Source organism: Ornithodoros turicata, chromosome 3 (assembly GCF_037126465.1).
Source record: "Ornithodoros turicata isolate Travis chromosome 3, ASM3712646v1, whole genome shotgun sequence".
In the NCBI taxonomy this organism is placed as follows: Eukaryota; Metazoa; Arthropoda; class Arachnida; order Ixodida; family Argasidae; genus Ornithodoros; species Ornithodoros turicata.
Window position 1 is genome coordinate 20,027,634 of NC_088203.1, and position 22,651 is coordinate 20,050,284.

Here is a 22,651-nt window from a genome sequence, read left to right on the forward strand (position 1 = left end):
ACCGTACGGTCCTTGTCGACGCACACGAGCTTAGGACACTAGGAAATTAGGAGGACGGTGACCGCGAGTGGAAGGGCTTTAGCGAAGCGTAATTGCAGGTGAACGTTTCCTTTTCGTCACTCGTTCAAATGCGAAGGAGAAGGACACTTGTCCACGTCCAAGTTGAAGTAGAGAAAGAACCTGTTCGTTTTAAATCGCTCGTAACTGTACTTGAAATGTTTTTCACCCACTTCTTGCAAGAAGTTAAAGTAGGGAATTTTGACGAGGCCGTTCTTAAAGTCGTACTCGGCTCGCACTTGCTGGCTGTCCACGGAGAGCATCGAATGAGACAGGTCGTCATGGCGGAATCTGTAGAGATTCGATTGGATGTCGCCGAGAAAGTCGGACGTGGCGAGCAGGGCGACGCATAATTTGGAAGGTACCCTTTCGGGGTAAACGTTTTCAAAGTGACCGTCCAAGCTCCGACACTCAAACTCTGCATTTTGGTTTCCAATCCGCGTAACACGTAGATGGCCGGCGTGGTCTGAAGCCGCCGCTCGTATTCCAAAAACAGGGAAGGTGCCAGCGTCACCTTTTTCAAGTGTAACGTCATTTCTTTAATGTCCACCTCATAATTGTACGTTTTCTTGTCGTTGGGAACCGATATGAGTTTAAATTCGTCGTTGTTTAACAGGAAAACGACGCGAATTTCGACGGCAGGTACCATAAGGCGCGGCTGTTGAAACAAGTTGGTATTGATCTGTCCGACCAGGTTAAAGTATTTTCCACCCTTCGTCGCTTTGTAACATTGTTTCGGACCGCGAGACGAGACGTCGTAATCGTTCTTTAAATGTTCGTCGTCCTCGACGTAGAGTCCAGCCGCGTGCACGGTTTCTTGAGTCAGGGGCGTGGAATGAAGCACGACGTCCAAAATACTCCTGTAGGCGTACAACTCGTTGGAACTGACGAGCTTGTTCTTCGCACAAATGGTGACCATCTTAAACATGCCGCTTAAGAGATGGTTTATTGGGAAAACGGCATCTTTCTCGTCCATTTCTTCCCCGTCGTCGCGAACAATGCGCGCGCTCAAAGACACGAAGCTACCGTAGAGGTCCAAGTGTGCCCTTTGTAAATATTGAATACAAAACTCGATCACGGAATTATTTACCCCGTTGACCGGATAAAAGAGTTGGTACGAAGTATCTTCCACGCCGTATTGAATGGAAGGGGGTTCGAATATCATCACGTCACTCGTAAGACAATGCGGTGACCGTTGCGTCTGTATTTTTCCTTTCGTTGACGTCATCATGGACGGAGCGCGGATGTGTGACCTTCATGACGTACCAAAGATATCTGCAGGTACATCATGTGTCGGCACCTTTTGTTGTCTTTTGCAGCGTTTCTTTCCATTGTTGTTGTTGTTTCCAGAGCCCTCCATGGAATCCAGCACGTCTCTCCCCGTTGCTATGGCCGTCTTTTTTACTGCGCGCGATATTCCTTCGCCATCGGCCAAATTCCGCGCCAAGCGCTTCAACGTTCTCTTGGCGATCGGTTTTATTTGCTGCCACATGGGAACGATAAACTTGGATATGTTGCTCAACACACCGCCCCCTCGTTGGAAGGGGTCCCGTGTACACGGGAATTATTTTGGGAGAATTATGGTACATATTTGAAATGCAACATTAAATTGGTTCTACCTTTGGACCGCAACGGTAAACGTATTTCCGTTTCGTCCGCGAGAACAATCGTCACTGAGGGAATTTCGAATTGAGACAGGTTACAATACTGGATGTTGTCTAACGTGTAGGTGACGACGTGATTGTCTTTCTCGTAATAAAAGGGTAGCATTTTTCATATTGGTTTTTTCCCGCTCCCCACATACTGGGTTCCCCACAAACTCCGTGGGTTTCACGATATCCGTGTAAACGATTATGTTGTGAAACGAGGGTCCCAGGAGTACCTCGACGGAGCTCGTGGCATCCTCCTCCTCGCCCGTGAACACGGTACGCCCAGACACGGTCGAAGCCCAAAAGCACGGCCAGGTACTCGGAAAGTCTTACGGTGGAGGTGCCCTCAGAAAGCCGAATTTTACATTTTTGTTCGGTTCCTTCGAAGCTGAAGCGCGCGCGTTCGCCTACGCGCTGGTTAATCGCATCCAGAAGTGCTTGCGGCGTCGCATAATAGCCGGCAGGCAGACGTACTTGCAAAGATCGAGGAATTTTCGTCTTGATCGTGAAAGGAAATCGGCGCGCTACGGGGAGACAGATGCATAGCGTTTCTCCGTGTCCCTCGACGGGTGTGAGATGTAGCAGCTTGACAAAGGGTTCCGGTACGTGCAACCGTTTCGGCGTTTTCAGGGAGTAGACATTATCCGCGAATTCTAGCGAGGCGTCCAGCTTGTGCGTCTGGAAATACTTGTTGAGTGTGTTACATAGGGACGTGGTTTCCGAATTCAAAGTGACGTCGCCGAAACCGACAGGTGCGGCGTGCTCCAATAAGATGGAGGTGGCTTCGCGTTCGCTCAATTTGGGAGGCTTGACTGCACGACCTGCTTCGCGGGACGCTAGCAAGGCGTCGAGCGCCTGTGCGAGCCGAGGGTCCAATTACACGGCTTTCACGTCCACGAGTAAAACGAAGTCGTATCGCGATTTATTGTACACGAAAGAAACATTAAATTCCGAAAGGGCTTTTCGCAAATCCCTCTCGAGATCCGAGGTGACACGAAAAGTTCTCCCGGCTTTGACCGTGTCCTCGAAAGAAACCTCAATTTTTGCATCTTGCCTTTCGTACCCGATATTTCAAAAATCGTTGCTTATACTGAGATCCATCAGGCCGACTTTATAGCGATTTGAGAGCTAAAGCGGACTATCGAAAGCTACCATGAAGGCGTTGAGTTAATTCAAGGGAAACTTATCCATGCTGGCGTTCGAGAGCAGGTGGACGTAGATGTCTGACGTCATTTCCCAATCTTGACCACGTCGCTGCTCGAAACCCAACTGTCGTGTTCTCTTAACCGAACCAGCGAACCAAGGAGAAGCTCTGACCGTTCACTTGCTTCTTTCTCAGCACTTTCGTTACTGTCCAAGGCTGGTTGGCGTCTCGGGTTACGACGAATACTTCCTCCGGGTAGAAAGATCCGTCCACTTCCTTACCCCGGTAATCTTCCAGGTGCACGACGGGAGGGAAGGTGTCTCTCAGGCGGGTGACGGTGAAAATCTGAGGCGACCAACTCCCTTCCGAGCTCTTGTGAAAACCTTTTCTGTCTAGTAGGACCCTCATTTATCTCCCACATTTATCTCCCACTTTTTCACAGAGGGTATGACGGGCTTCCCATTTATCTTATTGAACAGCTCCAATTCGTTTTCGGGTGTGACTTCTGACGCGCTTATGCCCAAAGTCCTGTGTTTGCTGTTGTTGTAGCCGCGCACGATCTTGGGAAGCGCGGAAACTAAATGGTATTTTCCGGTTACTCTAAAATAGCGGAATATTCTGTCGCGTAAAGTGCGTATCACCCGTTCTGCCTGCGATGCTTTGATTACTGGAGAGAAGGTGGAATACATGTGGACCTTCTTTCGTGACAGGCACTCCTTGACGATCTTGTCGTAGAATTCCCCTCCTCTGTCGCAAAAGATGCATGTAGGTGTGTTATCTTCCCAAAAAAGTCTTATCATGGCTCTTTTCATTTCGGTGAGGCGTTTCGTCTTTAGCGGGAGGGTGCGCAGAAAGCGGGAAAGGGAATCGATCGACACGAGAAGGTAGCGGTAGCGGAATCTCTTGTATTTTGAAAAGTCAGCGAGGTTCATTTCCCACATGTCGTTGATCTTGAGCGCGATGATGCGTCTCCTATTAAACTTTCGTCTGATCGGGTGGTGTAACGTGTAGGCGTCCAGCTTTCTGAGAATGGCGACAGCCTTCCTTTTGCTCAAGTGATGCACTTTTCTATAGCGGTCCACACCCCCCAAACCACCCGCTGGTTTCTCATATCCCTCCATAAGTCGTCCACGCAATGGAGGCTTGCTGCTGCTGTTGCTGCTGTTGAGGCTCGCGAGATTTGGGCAGAGAAATCAGGTGCAATAGTTTCGAGACTTTGGGGAACCAGGAAGGTTTCTTTTCCGTCTTACGTTGCAACAAATAATTGACGAGTTCGTAAACGCAGGAGTGCCTGGTGGGCTTGCCCGACACGAAGACACAACCCTCGCGATCCCAGGAAATAACCTTCTTTAATTCCGAGACGACCCTTTCCGCTTCCTCTTCGTCCACCTCTGGAGAGAGGAGCGAAAAGTCAAAGTCATTTGTAGTGTCGGACGCCTTGTTTTTATTGTCGTAGGGGTCGATTCCATACTGCTTGAGATAGTGCTTCAAACGTTGTGGACTCTTGTGAATCTTTTTGTATGCGAGCCGCCGTAAGAAGCGTTTGTGCTTCTTCAAATGTGCGAACGTGTCTGGAGCTAGAGCCACCTTTCCGTTCAATACATTTAGGCAAATTTCGGATAGGTGTTTCATGTCGGACGAAGAAGAGCATCTCAAGATGTCGCGACGGCGCGGAGGGGGTAGAGTGGAGAGTACTTTGAGTAAAGTGAGGTGAGAGCGGAGGTTCATTTCGGAGCTTAGATATATTGACGTTCTCCCGGAAAGATATTGCTACGCATCCTGTGGTCCTCGTGCGTATAGTTGTGAAGATCCATGAGTAAATAAGCGTGGGGCAACGACATCGCTTGTTTATATGCGTCCAGAAAATACTCCAATCTTCTTCTGCCAAATAGCTGTTGGCCGAAATGTTCCATCTGGTGCACGGTGCGCCACAGGACGATGTAACTGGCATTGTAGGATTTAGTTCTAAAATGGCTACTGTCGAAAAAGATGTTTTGAACGAGTAAGAAGATCGAAGCGTTGGCGTGGTGAGAACCCCGAATGAAAAGATAGGTTACCTCCAAGGAACCGGCGTCAGTCATGTGATCGTCGACGACGATCAGCGTAGCGCGCGACATGTCCCACTCTCGCGGTAGCTCCTTGGTAAATTTTACGAAGTCCTGAAATTCGTCCTGCATGCTCGGCGAAGCATATTTCTGTACGTAGAATATTTGTGACAGAGGCTTGTCCACCACGTCGTTCAGGTTCCTCAGCACGTTCGCAACGAAAGTAGATTTGCTGCACATGGAGGGGCGCTTAAGATACAGCGAAAAAGATGACGGAAACAAAAAGGTTCGGGGGAAGACATGTTGCGTGCGTACACGTTGCACGAAGAAAAAGAAGAGACTGAGACTCGAAGAGGAATGCATTGCTTTTATTTACACGTCATCGTCGTCCTATAGATCGGAACTGCGTTCTCAATACAGATTATCCAGGCTAAAGTTGGACTTCTTTTTCGTCAATCTGTCCGCCGCTAAGATGCGGTCGAGCGTCTTCATCTTGTCCTGACACATTTCTTGACGTGCTTGCAACCATTCCAGGCGGTGGACTTGAAAGGCTTCTGCCATGATGCCGCGAATAAATTCGCAAAATTCTTGGTTTTTGTCTTTCCTTGCCGATGAGAAACGCAGGAGAATAAACCACACATGCGTTTTCCACGTATCGGTCAGAATGATGACGCGAGCGCGGTTTGTGCTGCCTTTATACAGATAAATGCGCGCAAAGAAAGGAGTGCGAAACCCAAACTGAGAAGCCACCCGTCGCCGCCAGGAGCACGCGCCCACGGTGGGAGGAGCGGAGAGCCGAAACCGAAACAGCCCACGGTCGGGCGGGTGGGCGGCGCAAAGGGCGCTAGGAGCGCGCGCCCGTAGCTGCCGCGACGCGGCACCCCAGTCAGTTGCTTGCTCGCTGTCGTGGAGAGCAGACGTGCGCTCGGTTGCTCCGCAGTCCTCCCACCCGCTCAGTTTCTGCCTACTTCTCGGATGGAGCAGTCGCACCCGTCGCCGGGGGGAAAAAGTGAGTGATTTGGCGCGTTGTTTTACCGCTCTCCTTTTCTCGCATGTTTGCCGTGCCCCCGTGTTTAGACTTGTTTAGCGGTGACCAACGAGTGATTTGCCGATGTTTGACCGCGCTCGTGTTAAGCCTTTTGTCGCCGTACGCGCATGTTTAGACTTGTTTAGTGGTGAGCAAGCCTTTTGTTCATGTTGACGCATGTTTAGCGATGTGTGCCCAGTGGTTCCCGCCTTGGGTTCGCTGCATAGTGTTGTGACGCTGTGGTTAGGCCTAACCGATTGCCCCCCTAAGCCTTTTCCCCGATGCGTACTGTTTTCTCCGTGCTGTTTAGCAGTAGCGGTTAGACCTTTTCTCTCGAATGCCTAGATTTGTTTAGCAGTGTTGCCATTTTTGCCCGCTGCTAGTACCTTGTTGTACTTTGTCTTTCTCGCATAGAGCTAGGATGGTGCCGCCATCTGATCGTCGATCTCTGCAACTGCCCGTCGCCAACTACCAACATGGCGGGCGCTGGTCACTCGGACGTTTCGGAGCGGTTTCTCCGCCACGGCGTCGTTGCTTTTTAAATAAATTGTTTCTCTCCACTCTATTTCTATCTATTTTTTTCTTTTTTATGGACACAGGTTGCCGCCAACTCACAGCTTGGTCTGGTCACGAGATAGATGCTCCCCAATTAGTGTGGTGACACCCTGGAGGGTGCTGATTAATGTGGGAGTCCCAATTAGCTCTAATTGCTAATTAAATCGTGTTTAGACGAAGTTGTGAATTGGCGGCAGTCTGTGTCCAGTCGTTACTACTAGCACATACACATTTGAGCAGTTCTTGTGGCTCATGAACCTCAACAAGTAATGGTCACAGCGACCTGGTCTGCACGTGCATTTTGGTAAACTACACTCTAAGTATTATTATAATTAAAAAGTAATAGTGAAGAGAAGAAGAAGTGAAGAGAATGCCTTCATCTTAATTATTACACTAAGTTGACAGGAGCCTCTCCATCGGAGATACTGCACAACAGAGAACATACCATCCGAGGAAAACTGTATGGAGCAGAGAGGAGCTCAGAAAGTAAGAGAAAAGGTCCGTTGCATTTATGTAATGATTGTTCTTTCTCTTTTTGTTCTCTCTCGTTGAAAATGTAAGCAAAGGCAACGATACAGTGTGTAAACAGACAATTCCAGTGCTCCTGAACGTTGGGATAACTGTTCGTGGAGAACTATGTACGAAGAATTTGAAACGCCTTTCAAAGTTTCAATGCCCTATTTGAAAAGGCAGTTTATTTATTTTTGACGGTGATGTATAGAGGAAAAAAAAAGGGAAGGTGAGTCACGACTAAATATGACTGGCTACTCGAAATACAACTACGTAGAGCAAACAGGAAAAGGGAAATGGTGAAAGAAAACGAAAAGCCACAGCCAAGCCGAGATTCAAACACTGTGTAAGTCACAACATAGTGTCACGGCTGTCGATCACAATCTATGGAATAGGCAAAGATAGATTGATAGATTTCTGTTGCCGTGTCAAGTGAACCTTTTCAGTGATTATTTGTACACACACTGAGTGCTCCATAACTATCCACGGCTCCTGTTTTTTGCGTATATTTTTGTGCTGGGGTATTTTACAATACCGTAATTTCACGCGTATAAGCCGCACCACAGATAAGCCGCAGGACGCGTTTTTAGGAACGTTTTGAAAATTTTCTGGCAGATTAGCCGTGGGCAATACGAGACTTTTTTTTTACTTTCGTGTTAGCGTCGCGAAGCAACTGTGGCCATGAGTGGTGTACAGACGTGGACAGATGTAGAGAGGACAGCAGGAAGGAGTGGGGGACAGAGGGGTTAGTATGCGTCCTGGGCCGACTTCAAGGGGAACTGTGCCGACATTCGTCTGGAAAGTCTTCGGAAAACCCAGGGAAAACCTCAGACAGCACACCCGGTGACAGGATTCGAACCAGTGTCACCTCCCAGTCTCGACGTGGAAAGCGATCATCCTAACCACTATGCCACGAGAGCTGGTGCAATACGAGACGACTGATTTGAACGACAAAGGAGACCATAGAGAAGGCCATAAACCCTGTGGTCCATAGTGTACAACAAAGGAGGACAGCTCTGGAGTTCTACCAAGATCGGATTCTGCCCTTGTTGGGCGTTTTTCATGGATTGATGGGTCAGTGGTCTTCCAGGAAACGTGAATCACTGTCACCACTTTCGTTAAAGCTGCTTGGGGGAATGCACCAGGAAGATTAATCTACTCGAATGTGGACCCGTCCCTGTTACGCACTGTTCGTGCATCAGCAGGGCAGTGCTGTACCAGAGACACTGTTGGCCCGGCCCTTTCGTTAAACCTGGCGTATGGGTAAAATACCAGGAAAAAGTAGTCATCAGATAAGCCGCACCGGTGGATAAGCCGCAGAGCACCCGTGAGAAAAAAAAATCGCGCATAAGCCGCGGCTAATTCGGCCTTTCTGTCCGGCCCTCCATGATGTCGTCCAAGGTCAATGCGGTCCGCGGCTCGATTTCAGCTTGAGTCCTCTGGCCTAGATTGTTTGTGACCGATGCGACTTTACGGGACCCACTTGGAGCGTACGGCATGATGGTGGTTACGGGGCATGGAGGGTACAGCATGATTGGTTCATATCCATCTCTACAGCACATTAGCCGCGTTTACATGAATTCAACAGTGGCAGGTCGAGTTGGCTTGTCGAGTTGACCTCGCTTACGTGAACGCCCCCCCCCCCCTGTCGGGTCGTGTTGACCCAGCGTCACGTCGAGTCAAGTCAACCTGAAAGAAGGGGACCGTTTGACTCGACTCGGCAGGTGCCGCTGCGATCACCCCTGGTTGGAGCGAGTTCATGTAAAAAGTGCAGTGTTGTACCCGCTACCAAAACAGAGTAACGCAATACCGCTACCCGCTACTCCACAAAAAGTAGCGTCGTCGTTCAAAATTCGAAAAATTAACGCGATACCGCTACCAATTAAAAGCTAACCGCATCAAAATTAACCGCTACTTTTCGCGCTACCATACCCTTTCTCTAGGCAACAGATTATCGTAGGCATCTCGTTTCCGAATGTGTCTAACGACGGTGCAGTGTTTATGCAGCATGCAGTATGTCATTACTTACAGCCAAGATATATTATTTGACATTGAACTTGCAATGGTAGTTGAAACTTGCAATGGTAGTTGAAAATCCCAACTTGAAACTTTTCCGTCAGCTTACTCCCGACGGATTGAGCAGTTTTCCTTGTGATCAAGTGGTACAACTGCCATCATAAACAAACTCTCATCGAGTCATCAATAACCAGCTACCATGTCGTAAAAAGATTAAAGGAATGGCATAATGTTTGCTCATGCTTTCGCCAGGAACAACGGCTCCATGAAAATACACAGCCTTGTGAGTGCTGTTGGCATACTGCACCAAAGCTTAGGTCTCACAGGAAATAGGAGGTACTGTTGTTGACTACCCCTGCTTCCATTCGGCCAGCCACCCGGCGATTTCTTTTACAAAGCATTTGATAATACTCCGTTTAATTACGTTTAATTGCTACGATTAAACCACGTACAGTACGCTTTTCCTGGGAGTATGAGTTCCTGAGGAAAATCTACCCGTGTGAGATTACCTCTATAATGAAGCATTTCAAGCAAAAAAAAATTATGTAACTTTTCTCTAAACATGTCAAACGATTTGAACAATCAATTGCTTTAGTGTTAATCGCTTTCTTTTCTACTTTTGTTCTATTCCATTCGCTTGTGTACCGCCACCAAGCTACTGTGTAACAAGCATTAATCAGCATATTTGCATATACACTGACTCCCAAATGATTTTATTATTTCTTCTTTTTTTTTTTGTTCATATACCTACAGTGTAACGTATTTAATGTGAGAAATTAACTAGGTCGCGTTCGGACAACCTGTACAAGCTAAGGTAATTCTATCTTGCCAGAAATGCTTCACCTGTGGCACAAACATCTGAAAGCGAACTCGGTGGTACTTTTGGAGTCCGATTACTATGACGATATCTCGTTGCGTCTCCGATATATTTTCGTATTCTTGTTCCGGACGACACGACGAACAATAGAGTTGCAAAACACAGTTTGTAATATCAATGTAATATCAACACGCTCACACTAGTCTTGCAACTGACTGTATGACAGAAGCTAGCATCGTAGGCCACAGATGTTCGTGTTTCGCAAATGAGCTAAAAAAGTTAGAAAATGCACAGAATAAACACAAATTATATTAAATTATATAAAAAATATTAAATTATAAAAAATTATAAATATTCGACTGCGCTTAGATTATCAGAGTTAGTGAAACGGAGGAAGATCGTCACATCAGTCTGCCTGATTAACGAGTAACTAAAAGGAATAACAAACGGGTGTTCATAACATGGGTTCGTGCAAATTAGTACCGGTATTGGGTTATTATTATTAATCTACAATAAAGATGAGAGACAAAAACGAGTTTCAGGAGGTAATAAGGTATTCACGATAACAGTCCCGAAAGTATGAGAAGCCAATTGCAGCGTCTCTTCCAACAGATGACGTCACATTGCTAAGCTAGGATTTGATAACTTTCGATGTACTAGAACTCGCTAAAGCAGAAAGGTACGTTGCAATTCGATGTCATGATCTCACTATCAGAACACAATTTATTTCTTATCTTTTCCAAAGAAGCTTATCTATCTTCGCGAATTTATATGCAATTTATTTTTCAAGCACCTTACACTTTCTACGCCATGAATGAATACAACAACGCACGAACAAGGCAACGGGTATTCGCTCCGAGATCGAACGGTGTCGGCGCGCTGCGGAGAACGGAGAACTACCACAGTGTCGACGCGTCGTCTACTTTTACACGTTTATTCCGCGTTCAGTGCCTGTAAGTGCATTGGGGAACTGAACAGTATCGTACCATCGCGGCACAAGTGAATATACACAAGAATTACGGAAAAGAACCATCAACTCCGAATATCGGCCCACGTGTTATCCACACTAGAATGGTGACAGTGTCGCCCCCTATAGGTCAATCTCGCAGCGAATACACTACAATCATTGTTGTAAGGGGCGAATGTCGCCTCCGTAGAAATACTTTTAGCCTCTCAATCAGCTCACGGAAATGTTTTCTTTGTAGGAGACAACTACAGACGCTGCTGTGTCATTCAGCGATTGCGATAATGCATCGAGTGCGCCTCGCAAAACCGGGCCGGCCCAGACAGCTCATTTTCTTGTTATTTTGGTTTCGTCCCTGATTCTCCTTTCCCATTCTTCAACTAACCAAATTTTCCGTACCTTCGGAAGACGAAATCTGTCCTGGGGCTTTAAGCCGATTTTCTGGGCGGTGAGGATTTGACGTTTTACATCTTCTGTTGGAGAAGGATTATATATTTGCCGTTCCAGCAAGGCGAGCCTAATTCATATGGAAACGAGCTTTCAAAGGAAAACGAGATGCTTCTCCGAAAACAGGAAACAAAATCACATGAACGCAAACAGAATGCATCACAAGCAACGAAACAGGCGAGGTTTTCTAATGCGGATCTTTCTAGTGCAACCCATCATAATGTATTTTAACTAGGTAAACGAGGTATCCGTTGTGATTCAACAACGATAGCTTATGTATCAGCCTAGTACGTGTCTCCGAGTCGGATCTCGTACAGGATGTCCCAACTAAGATACACCAAGAATTAGATGACGACGGAGCGCTCTACGGAGATGAGACCAACATTGTACCTAATCAGTTCATTTGGTGAGCTATGAATATAATCATATATGTAATTAGCTTACTTGTGAAATATTGGTTCAGGGGCCAATGTGTGTCAGTTGGAAAGCTGTAGATCGCCTTCGGAATCAGAGCACCGAGGTGTTTCTAGCAGGGTACACTTTCAGTGCGTTTCTCATCACACCTTAAACGAAATCCAGGGAAGCTCAAAAGATAAAGCAACTGAAAACGCGGCCACGCGCTGCGACTGCAGCGCTCTCAAACGTGCTCTGGAAAAAGAAAGTCCACCTTATCTGTGGAGCGCTGTTCAAGACAGGGCTTTGCGCTCCAGTTGCGTTCGAAATTAGCGTCAGCAGATGCTGGTACTTGTACTGTATCACCCTCTCTGCACGTGTTCTGTACATCGAATGACGACTGAGTCGACCATGCAGCGTGATCTTGTCCGTGCTTTGTAATAAGAAGATAGTCCACGAATTCTACGATGGTATGTGCAATGCATTGTTCACCTTTTCACGTTCCTTCAAAAATCGAGGGATTCAACTGAGGTATGGAATGTGGAAGGGGAAATGTCTTGTTGCAGAGGGCACCGTTCATAGAAAGAGAGAGTTCGTAAATCGATACTTCATGAATTGAGGGTTGACTATATGCAGATACAGAGATGGTACTGCTTGCGACACACTTGTCTGCCCAAGCAGCACGAAGCACTGAAAGTCGAGTGCAATAGGGGTGGACGGTATGTGTCTTATCAATGTTCTTTAGTTTCACGAATCTGTTCAAGGCCTTCCACCTACCCATCCACCCCTATTGCACTCGACTTTCAGTACATGGTGCTGCTTGGGTGATATCTCCAGCCCCCGTAAAAGCGGCTTACCGAACCAAGTTGCTGTCCTACCGTCGCCGTCGCGTCACTTCCGTTCCCCTGGTGGCGGCGGGGCTGCGCAGCGCCACCAGAGGGGAGAGATGGCGATCCGATAACCGTGCGTCGTCTGCTAGCTCCAAATGCGTCAACGTGGCAGCGTCAACGTGGCAGCGCTTTCCTCGCAATGCGGAGTGGCGTCTGGTGGGCTGCGCAGCCCTGCCGCCACCAGGGGAACGGAAGTGACGCGAAGGCGACGGTAGCACTTCAACTTGGTTCGGAAACCTGCTTTTAGGGGGGGCTGGAGATATCAGACAAGTGTGGTCGCAAGCAATACACATGAAGCGAGGGTCGCTGCTAAAAACAAAAATCCGCAAAAAAACAAAAACAAAAAGAACTGATATTGTGGCGGAAACCATATTGCCATAACATAGTCCGTTGCTTGCTTAAATATTTCTACCGACAGTTATCCGTCTTGCTTCGAAAGAATCGGTTGTAGTTTTACTGAGGTTTATTTGTTCTCTGATTGACGGAGCTTCCGCCTTTTATGAGGCAGTTGTTACTCGTTATCTCAATTACGCGGTGTGTTGTTCTGCTTTGTTCCGTTTGCTCACAATACACAAGAGTATGCAGTAGTACGCAAATGTATCGAACATGGCAAGACGGTTTACCAAAAAGTAGCCGGAATAGGTCTGGCAAACGTTATTTATTGAAAAGCTATGCAACATGCTAAACTACTAACTAAACTAACTAAAACTAAACTAACTAATGTAGCAAGAACAAAACGAACTAAGATGAAATAGAAGCCTTTAAAACAAATCGCTTGCGTCTTATCCAAAACGACAACTTGAGATTGGCAGATGCCAATATGCAAATAAGACCATGTAGCTTTCTTTTCTCACTTAACGCAGCTCACTAACCGCAACCGACAAAGGTAAACAAGGAAAGCTACATCAATGCGCTATTCGGAATTATTTAGAATCCCCTATTCCCGTTTCAAGCGTTTTGGTGGCAACATTGGTAATTAGTTATTGCCCTGAATCATCTTTCAATAAACTTCGGGGTAGAAGCCACTTCATCCGGGTACTCCATGTTGAACGTGTAATATGCTGTGAATATGAGCATTGTTGCTTCGACGAAAGTGCTGGCCGCGTCGAAGATTATAACGTGGTCCACGACCACAAACAACCTCTTGTGGACAAATATGTCTCCCCTTGAAACGAAAAAAGCATTGTGTTATAGTTTGTTCAACAGTGCGTTATAATAATCTTCCGAAGATTTTCTGTACACGTGAAGGACAAGTTGTATATACCGGGCTATTTGTGATTGGATCACCATTGGATAATATCCGAATTAATTTTTTCCTCTGCCGTGCTTTTGTAACATGCTATGCACACTACTGTGGCTAAAGCAGCGTGCGTTTTCGCTTTCGACACCTTGTCTATTGACTGTGGTGCCGAAGAATTCAAAGTTCCATACCAAGCACCACTGATGTGTAGGGGAGATGATCGAGGCTGTCGACGACACTGTCCTCCACAGCCTTCCTGTAAAGAAACCAGTTTCTGACTATAGTGATTTATACAGTTATAGCTTTTTCCTGAGATAATGATGTCCTGCTCTGGCAGTGTATACGTACATCGAACACCTGAAAGAGGAAGTCCTCGTGGTCACTAGATGCTAAGACAACGCATCAGCACAGTTTCTTTGGGATTCTCATGAACCTGCATCCACTTTCGTTCAATTTCTGACAAAGCAAGCCAGTGGTGGCCATGAGGATTGCTGTTCTTCTTCAGAGCCTCCTTGACACGACCTGCATACTCCCTGACTCCCGCCCTGAATGACGCCTAAGTTGTGAGAGGGAAAAGTGCTGTAATGAGAAAGAAAGCAATGCAATGGAAATTTTGATTAGACCAATGCTCATTCCAGGCCCTCGTCCTTTTTCAAGTGGAGCTGCCATACACAGTTCGAAATTTACCTCAGCAACGAGCACCATCAGCAATACTGGCATTGTACCCTTGATGCTGAAAGCAGTCATTCAGGTCTCGGAAACGCTTCCGGGAGTGAAGGCATTCGAACATCGCCCCGACACAGTCGCATTCTTCCTGTATGAGTTGAATGTGTGCCGCACGTAAGAAAACAGACGCTTAGCAAACTGCGTGTATAATGCAAAATATACTTACCCTGCAAAATGTGCTTCCCAAATCGAAGTGAATTAAAGCGTTCGCGACGCCGAAAAACAGGATACGATGCCCGCACATGCGTTCCGTCAAACAGAATAAGAAAGAGAGCACAATGGGAAAGAAGGTGACGAAGTGAACCTTGATTGGACAACTGGTCAGGCTGCAACGACTCCGAGGGCTCTGTAAGGCCGACAACGGCGAGCCCTTTCACCAGTATACCACCACCACCGCGACTCCAGTAAGGACGGCGGTTCGTCCGTATGTCTTGCGCACGGTATATTCTCCTTCGCCGCGACAGAGGAAAATGGCATAATTTTACGTTTTTTAAACAGTGTACGCATCGTATATCACTGCAGTTTTACCACAGCTCAGGAAAAGAACTAACTACATCCAGACCGTTACACGCGGTGGACGACATAATGAGGATACAACCCTGCCTTCGCTCCTTGTCCCTTTCCCCAGTTCTCCTGCCCTTATACTGACATATACCCTAGCCAGACAGCATTTCAAATGTCAATTGCGAGAAATGGCCTTCGGACTCTCAAATGACCTTTGTTCGGGGGCGCCTGCCAGACAGGCGGGAAAGGAGTGCTCCTCAACTGACTGCCCTCCTCACCGGCTCCCTTTTTCGGTTTCGTTTTCCCTGTCTGCTGTGGAAATTTGAAGTTCGTCTGTGCGCCACAAATCAAGATGCAGAAGCCATATGAACTTCTCTAAATAGGATCTAAATACGTTTACACAGTTTCACTTCATTATCCGCATTTTATAGGTTTTACTACATTCAGCTGCGAAGGTAGCGAGGTTACAATGGCATAACACTGTTGTCGAGATTCCTCCTTTCTGCTCCTCAAATGTCGTTGGGGGCCTCCTTTCGCGTTGATTGTCATTTCTTAGAAAGGTCCTTCGAGCTGCCGTCTGACACGGCTGTCAGAGGTCATATTTTGCAAATGACAATTCCCCGAAGTCCTTCGAGCATGCCGTCTGACTGGTGTAATAACCTTTCTTTACTTAGTTTTCATTCGCTTTTAATTCTGATATCCTTGCGGGATCCTTACGTTCTTTACGCTTCTTTCCTCCTTCCCGTTATCGACTTGACCTCCAAGCAGAAGTAAGAAACGGAAACGGCAAGACTGATCTTAAAAGACTATGGCGCCAGCTGACGATGCCGTTGGTGCTATAGTGCTGGCTGTGGAAAACTGTATAAAAGGAAGATCTATTAGTTGAAAGTCTCTTTTTTTCTTCGACCGACGAAAGAGGTTCCGCAGTGCTGAGAGACATTTCTGAAGTGCACCTCTTTGTTTTACTTTCTTTCAGTTTCTGTCACCCCATATAGTGAATCAAAATGCGCTACACAATGCTTTACGAAAACATAGAAGTTTCACGATAACATTTTCGAAAACATGATAAGCTAATTGCGTGATTCCTTCGAAGTGGCTGACATCACGTTGCTGATATCTGATTGACTGACAGCGATACGGGATCAGAATCGGAAGGCCCTTACGATTTCGTAAAACTCCCTAATGCGAATAGGGTCCGAAAGCGCGACTGATTCTGGACTGGTCCTAATTTAAACTTTTAGTCCTAGGCCTTTACTTCCTTTTCTTTTTCAATGAAAGCATTTCGAACAAGGTAAATATATTGGGGTAACAAGGTAAATATATATATAAATTCTACTGCTTGTATAGATGATGTGTGTGAGAAAGTCTGCTTTACTGGGCATTTCGATGCTAAACGGGGACGGGTGCACCGAGAGAGGTGAAGCGAAGGATATGAATTAAGCTAGCCCTGCTGGGACTGCCTGTTACTGCAGTTAATATAGTGCCCTTCCCGTTTCGTCAAATATCATGATTACCACCAACATCACCCTTACAGTATGTGTCCGAATTTGTCCTAATATTGCTAGTAAAAATACGAAGGCAGTGATGAATCATGTGAATGTGTCAGATATACACGATATTATTCAGGTGAAATATCCGTAATGATTTACGTCACCAATACATTTACTGGTTTGAGGTACTTGATAGCTTTATCTCACACTGCTGCTTACAAACAGGGAAACAAGCACGAGTTCCGGAGCAAGGCGACAAAGGTTCGGGGAAGATTAAAGGGACTCTGACCAGAAGTTCGACAAATATTTCGTTTGCATCTATTACGAAGGTATAATATGCCTCCAAGCCACACGCGAAATATTTTGGCTGTGCGCGGAGGCAAAGGTTGCGAAACGGGGAGCTGAAAACTGGCTTCGCTTTTCCCCCTCAACTCGCGTAATCGGGGCCGAAATCTAGCCTCTTTGCAGTGGACATCCGCCAATTTCCGTGTGCGTGACGAAATCACGAGGGCCACGTTTCATTGGGCGCCCGGACCGGAAGTTCTGTTGTTAGTGAGTTTGTGAGAGCGCCGGCATCCGTCCGGAAAGCGATCTTCAATATGGACGTCGAAGGAAGAAATGCGGAGACATCGAGCCCGGAACTTCTTTCTGACTTTTCTGCGATCGAGAGGAAAATTCTGCGTGCTGAACAGCTCGGTAGGCTTTCGAAACGTCGCCGATGCCGCGAATGCGAGACGAAGTTAGAGCTCTACGAACATCAGTCACAGATGAAGCAAACAGCATGAGTCGCCTGTCTTCAGGTAAGCGATGAGCTTTTTAACGCACACTGTGATCGAACATGTAAACGTTCTCAGAAATTTCGTGTTCTGATATCTAATGCGCACTTGCTGTTCATGGTGCCGGTGTGGCTGGTGTGTCATAATGCCGAAGGAGATCGAATGCTTGTGCTGCAAGGAGCTCGAAAACACTGCCGAATGACTGCAGTATGAGTGCATTACAACCCACAAAGATTTCCAACTTCTATTCTTCAATATGACTGTCCTGAAGGTCGCATATTGAACTCCGTGGGCAGCGCGAACCTATGAGCGACTATATTCACAAGTAAGTCACATGTGTCCTTGTCGAACGATGTTAAAATTTGGGCGCCCAAAACTGGTTTGGTCCTGCAATAAAGTCGTTAAAAACTCCAGTACAGGGCGCAGCACATAAAAAGGCTATACAGTACACGACTCTGAACTGGAGAAAACCAATGTAGGCAATTTTGTAATTGTCACTGTGCTGTGTCCTGAGTCACGTTTTTATGTATTGCCCTGTACATAAGGTTTTAGCGTAGGGTTTTAGCGATATTGAGTGTTCTTGATTGTCGATTCAGTGAAAAGTAAAACAATGTTGGGTTCTAAAAGAACACAGCATGTGCAGTAATGCACAAGGTGTGGGCAGGTAAACTGCAGTTGCTCTCAGGTACATGTAGAAATGACATTGCACACACACTGTACTGTAACCGGTTACCTATTTGCCTAAACTATATTTTATGTACATCTGTGTACATGCAGATACACTGCGTATCGCCAGTTTGCAAGGTGAGTATGGCACAAGCTTGGGAAAAACAAGATCATGGTCATCCCAGCCTGTGCAGTGAAGAGGGTCTGGCAAGCCTTTCCCACAGTAAATGCCACAGGCTTCAAGTACCCAAGATCGTAACTGGGGGTACCTCTTCGCACAGCTCGTCTATCACATTTAAAATAATTCAGCATCTGTATTTAGGATGATCTATAGCTCTCAGGATGATGCATGGTTCATGAGTTCAACATCTTGTGTTGAAACACAGCACTAGTGCTTTTTAATGAGTCTTGCGGAACGATAGATGAGCACTCCTTTCGTGACATTGTGTACCATTGCTACTGTGAACAATTTCTTGAGCAAGACTGATGAACGAACGAAAAATAGTCTTGTCTTCCAAATATGTATGTTCCTTGTAACTTCCGTATTTGTTAAGTGACCCATGTTGATGTTCCCCCCCTCATGTAATGCCTGCAGTGGCCTTTGAGATATATTCATAAATAAATAAATATCAAAAACCGGAAAAAGATGTAACACGTATCCTCTCTTTGTGTGAATGATACATAAACATTCTCATAAGATTTGTACGTAGTCACACTTTGCCTCATTTTGCATAAAGCCTAGTTCCACCTCTTACATCATCTCCACATCTTCAATCTCCAAAGCAGTACAAGGCTAAAGTAATCAGCTACTACATAAAAAGAAGAAGGGGAGGAAAACAAACTCTGGCACATCTAAAATTCGAAGAAACCCTGGTACTTTCACGGGGCTACTCACGGCTCAGTGCTGGATCAGATCCCGATGGAAAACAGCTTTTCTGAGCCTCAGTGATAGATTCCCTTGATTGCACTGACTGTGAGGCACAACTCATTGGCTTGGTGGCAAGTGGGCTTGCGTCTGATAGTAAAATTTGGAAGAAAGGGAGCAAGGAACATCTCTCTACGGTCTTAAGAAGGATATCAACATTACCTGTCAAGGTACAGCATTTTATGTTGCTTTCAGTAAGTACAACACTCCTCATAGCAGTTACCATTTGTGTTGGGAAAGCATGCTGAAGTTAGCTCAGGCAGTGCATCCAGAACTGTGAATCGGGTTCATAGAGAGCACCTGGTGAGAGGGACAGCAACAGTGTCCAGTAAAGACTCCCCAGGAATTTTGTGCAGGTTTGGGGGACACAGCTTTTAATAGTGTTGATGGAAAGCAGGGTGTGTGAAACACTGACTTCTGGTAGATGAATTCTTGTTATTTATAACCAGGTACCCATGTTCTAGTAATCTAGAAAAAGCCTTGGCTCTCTTGGAGGAAATTGCTAATGAATCTGAGTGTCTTTTGTGGAAACAGGTTGTAACTGCCTTTCTATCCACCCTTCTTAGTTGCCCTAGCAAAAGCAAATATGTAATGCTCTACACCATATCTGATGCTAGCACACTAATTGCTTTGAGTGTTCTCAGGCTTCTGAAATGGAGCTACCTTGTACATACGCTGTGCCATGTCGGCAAGAACATAAATCAGATTGCCTTTACTTTTTAAGTTGGCCCTTCAGTGCTTCATGTGACTGCAAGGATGGCACCCCCAAAACAATAGGCAGCAAGCATGATTTCTGCAATGTATTGAGCTTTGTAAAACAACAACTTTATTTGAAAATATATTCCAAAAGCCGGGTGACAACCTCATAATGTAGCGTCCTTTACTGCAAACACCGCTCAACACAACGAATAAAAACAGAGCGTAAACGTTTTGTCGCCTATCCGGGTGGCATCATCAGTACAACAGAGGCCAAAGATGAGCACATCAGCCTATCTAAGAGGGAATCTTACACATCCGATAGGGGGCCACGGTATGTATTACAGGCTGAAGCATCACACCTGATAAAGCAGGATTCTAAGAACTTTCTAGGGCCCCATCGCTAGTCATGAGCAAAGGTTACTGCACCATCAAAATATATGTCCCTTAGGACAGCAGTGGTAGACTGATTCGGTCCTGTTTAGTTAAGCTAAGCATTAGTAGCCCTGGCAACTGGCTCTTTTAGTCTTGTCCCACGTCTTTTGTCTATCTCGCCAATGTAGGTTGCATCACATTCTATGCACTCAACTTGATATGCACAGTCAAAATGCCTGATGGGCACAGTGCCCTCCAAATAGCGTATGAAATACGTTGGATGAAAGGAATGCGGACCACCGATTTGACTCCTTTGATGTTGTTTTTGATTGTTCTCTGTTGGAGGGATGATGCCACCTGGATAGGCAATGAAATGTTTACTCTCTTTATTCTTAATTGTTGTGTTAAGCCAGTGTTCTGAGTAAAGGATTTTACATTATGAACTTTGTTTGAATGATGATTAGTGGCGAGCTTCATACCCTGGGCCACTACTCTAACAATTGCTTGTGGTAGTGTGGCGAAATGGAATAACGAGCCTTGTAGACAATTTACTTGGCAATATATTTATTTATCTATCATAGGTTGAAGAACCCAGTGTGGTGTTACATAACGGAGGGGCACGTAATCATGCAAGACCGATCACCAAAAGTCCTTGCTTTTGACTAGATTAAAATGTGAAGCGATTGTAACATAACAAATGCTGCATGGTGGCGATATGATAGGTTCTCCTCACGAGTTGTCGCCACGGTTACGGTTAGAAACTGCATATCCAGGTAGCAGGATCAAATTTTAATTAGGCTACTTTGGCCAACACGCGAGCATAGAGCATAGTGTCGAAAGCCCTTACAAAATAAAAAGAATACTACATCTACGTGGACCCAGAAATCAAGACAGTTTGAAATGATGTGAACGAATTCCACTACGTTAGTTTTGCCTGAATACCCTTTTCTAAAGCCATGCTGGAATTTTAAAAAAGGAATCGACATGGTAGTACATGATGTCCTCCATTAGTTTACAGCGAACCCTAAAAAGTGGAGCTAGTTAATAGATAGAAGGAGCATAGTTGTCACCTCTTCTGAAGAGAGGAATAAGCTTGAGAATTAATGTCCTCGACTAGTACACATATTAAGAACCTTTGACACAGATTAACGTATCTTCATTCCAGCTCTTTCACTTTCAGATGTTCATCTCTGTTGAGTGGTCTGTCATTCTTGTAATACAGATTGGAATTGAAATGCAGGTGCATAAGGGATGCTCTGAAAGAAAAGTGTTTGGTTTTAGTCCTCTTAATGTTTCTGAAAACGAAAACAAACTTCACGATGACTATGAAATGAGCAATTCCAGGATGACAGCAAAAAATATATCTCGCCATATCATTATATCCACCTGGCACTTCAATTGAATAATGGCAGTTGAAGATGATGATGATTCAATTTAATGACGCATAAGCAACTCGGGCTATAGTGCGCCAAAACCATGATAAAACTGTGACTTGTTAAATATCAAGACGATTATACTAAAATAATATACTTTGTTGGTTGGTAAATTGAGATATAGACAAAAACATGATATGATAAAAATAAGCAATTGTAGAAAAGGCAATTGTTGGCTTTGTGTGACTGATGTCGAGTTTGCCACACTACGTGTTGAATAATAATGTATGCTGATACGCTGTAGCATATAAAGTACAATCATACACACGCTCAATATGTGGTGGATATGTGAAACCAATATACACATACTTACATTTCAAACTTTCTTGAAAAAGGCAGTCCAAGTCTGTCGGATTTGCCAGACTCTATACAAAGCCAGTAAGCACAGTGTGGAATAACTGATTCATCTTTCGAAGGCAGAGGTGCAGCTACCACGACGCTTCGTCATCTCAATGCTTCGGAGCGGCATAGCCTAGTAAGAAGCCATCAGAAGGATCTCATAAAGATAACTTGGTTGAAAAAGTGGAGGGTTCTGTGGGATATGTAAGAAAGCATACGCGTTACACAACAGCTACGAGAATGATCGACTGCACCTGCATGGTTGTCAGTACCTAGACTTGGAACTGAAAAATAAATGTGCTAACCTTGTTGATACTACTTTTCCGTCAGGACCACACGAGAGCACATTTGGTTTCTTTAGTTGAAGGTATCATCAGGTCCCCATGCTCCTTTGAGATGCAGCAGACAGAAGTTCGCTGAGGCGAGTGACTGCCGTTGCGGTTCGTCGCTTCGCAGCAGATCAAGAACAGTACACCGCAACGATAGGTGAAACGTTCAGAATATGGTGACCAACTCCAACACCAACCCAATGACCCGAATAAAAAGGATGAACCGGGAGTCACACAAGTTCGCAGTTCGCAAGCTCGACATACGGCATCCATTACAGCTGACCGGATACGGAAGCATATATCGAACGCCGTGTACAGATTGAAAAGAAAATCGTAGAAACTGTTGCAGGTGATAAACGCAGGGTATATTTTTCTTTTTGAGGCTCTGTAACAAAAACATATTAACGTAGAAATGCCATTTCATGAAGGAAATTGACAGATATTGCGTGACCACGTGACGCGTTTGAGCCAATTGTGGGTGTTGCGAGTGGCCCCCGTGTTGACGTCATCTTGATGGTGGGCCGGGGTGGATATTCTATATAAACGTATGTTTTCTCGGTTTGACGCTAGGCGTGCTGCACTCGGATGAAGCCGAATGTTTAAAATTCGAGTTTAGAGAAACTGTGGGGTTTTAATGC

The 22,651-nt window shown here is 45.7% G+C and overlaps 2 long non-coding RNA genes across 2 annotated transcripts in view; both read right to left on the bottom strand.

The window, feature by feature from the left end:
• LOC135390002 (uncharacterized) overlaps window positions 1-11,856 on the bottom strand; it is a 78,256-nt gene extending 66,400 nt beyond the window's left edge. Inside the window, exon 1 of the long non-coding RNA XR_010421654.1 lies at window positions 11,676-11,856. This is a non-coding gene — a long non-coding RNA (uncharacterized LOC135390002). The remainder of the gene's footprint in view (window positions 1-11,675) is intronic.
• Window positions 11,857-20,967: 9,111 nt separating this feature from the next.
• On the bottom strand, window positions 20,968-22,265 carry LOC135390003 (uncharacterized). The gene is made up of 3 exons (XR_010421655.1): window positions 21,990-22,265; window positions 21,659-21,817; window positions 20,968-21,168 (listed from the first exon to the last, which is right to left on the bottom strand). It is a non-coding gene; the product is annotated as an uncharacterized LOC135390003 (long non-coding RNA).
• Between the last annotated feature and the right edge of the window lie 386 nt (window positions 22,266-22,651).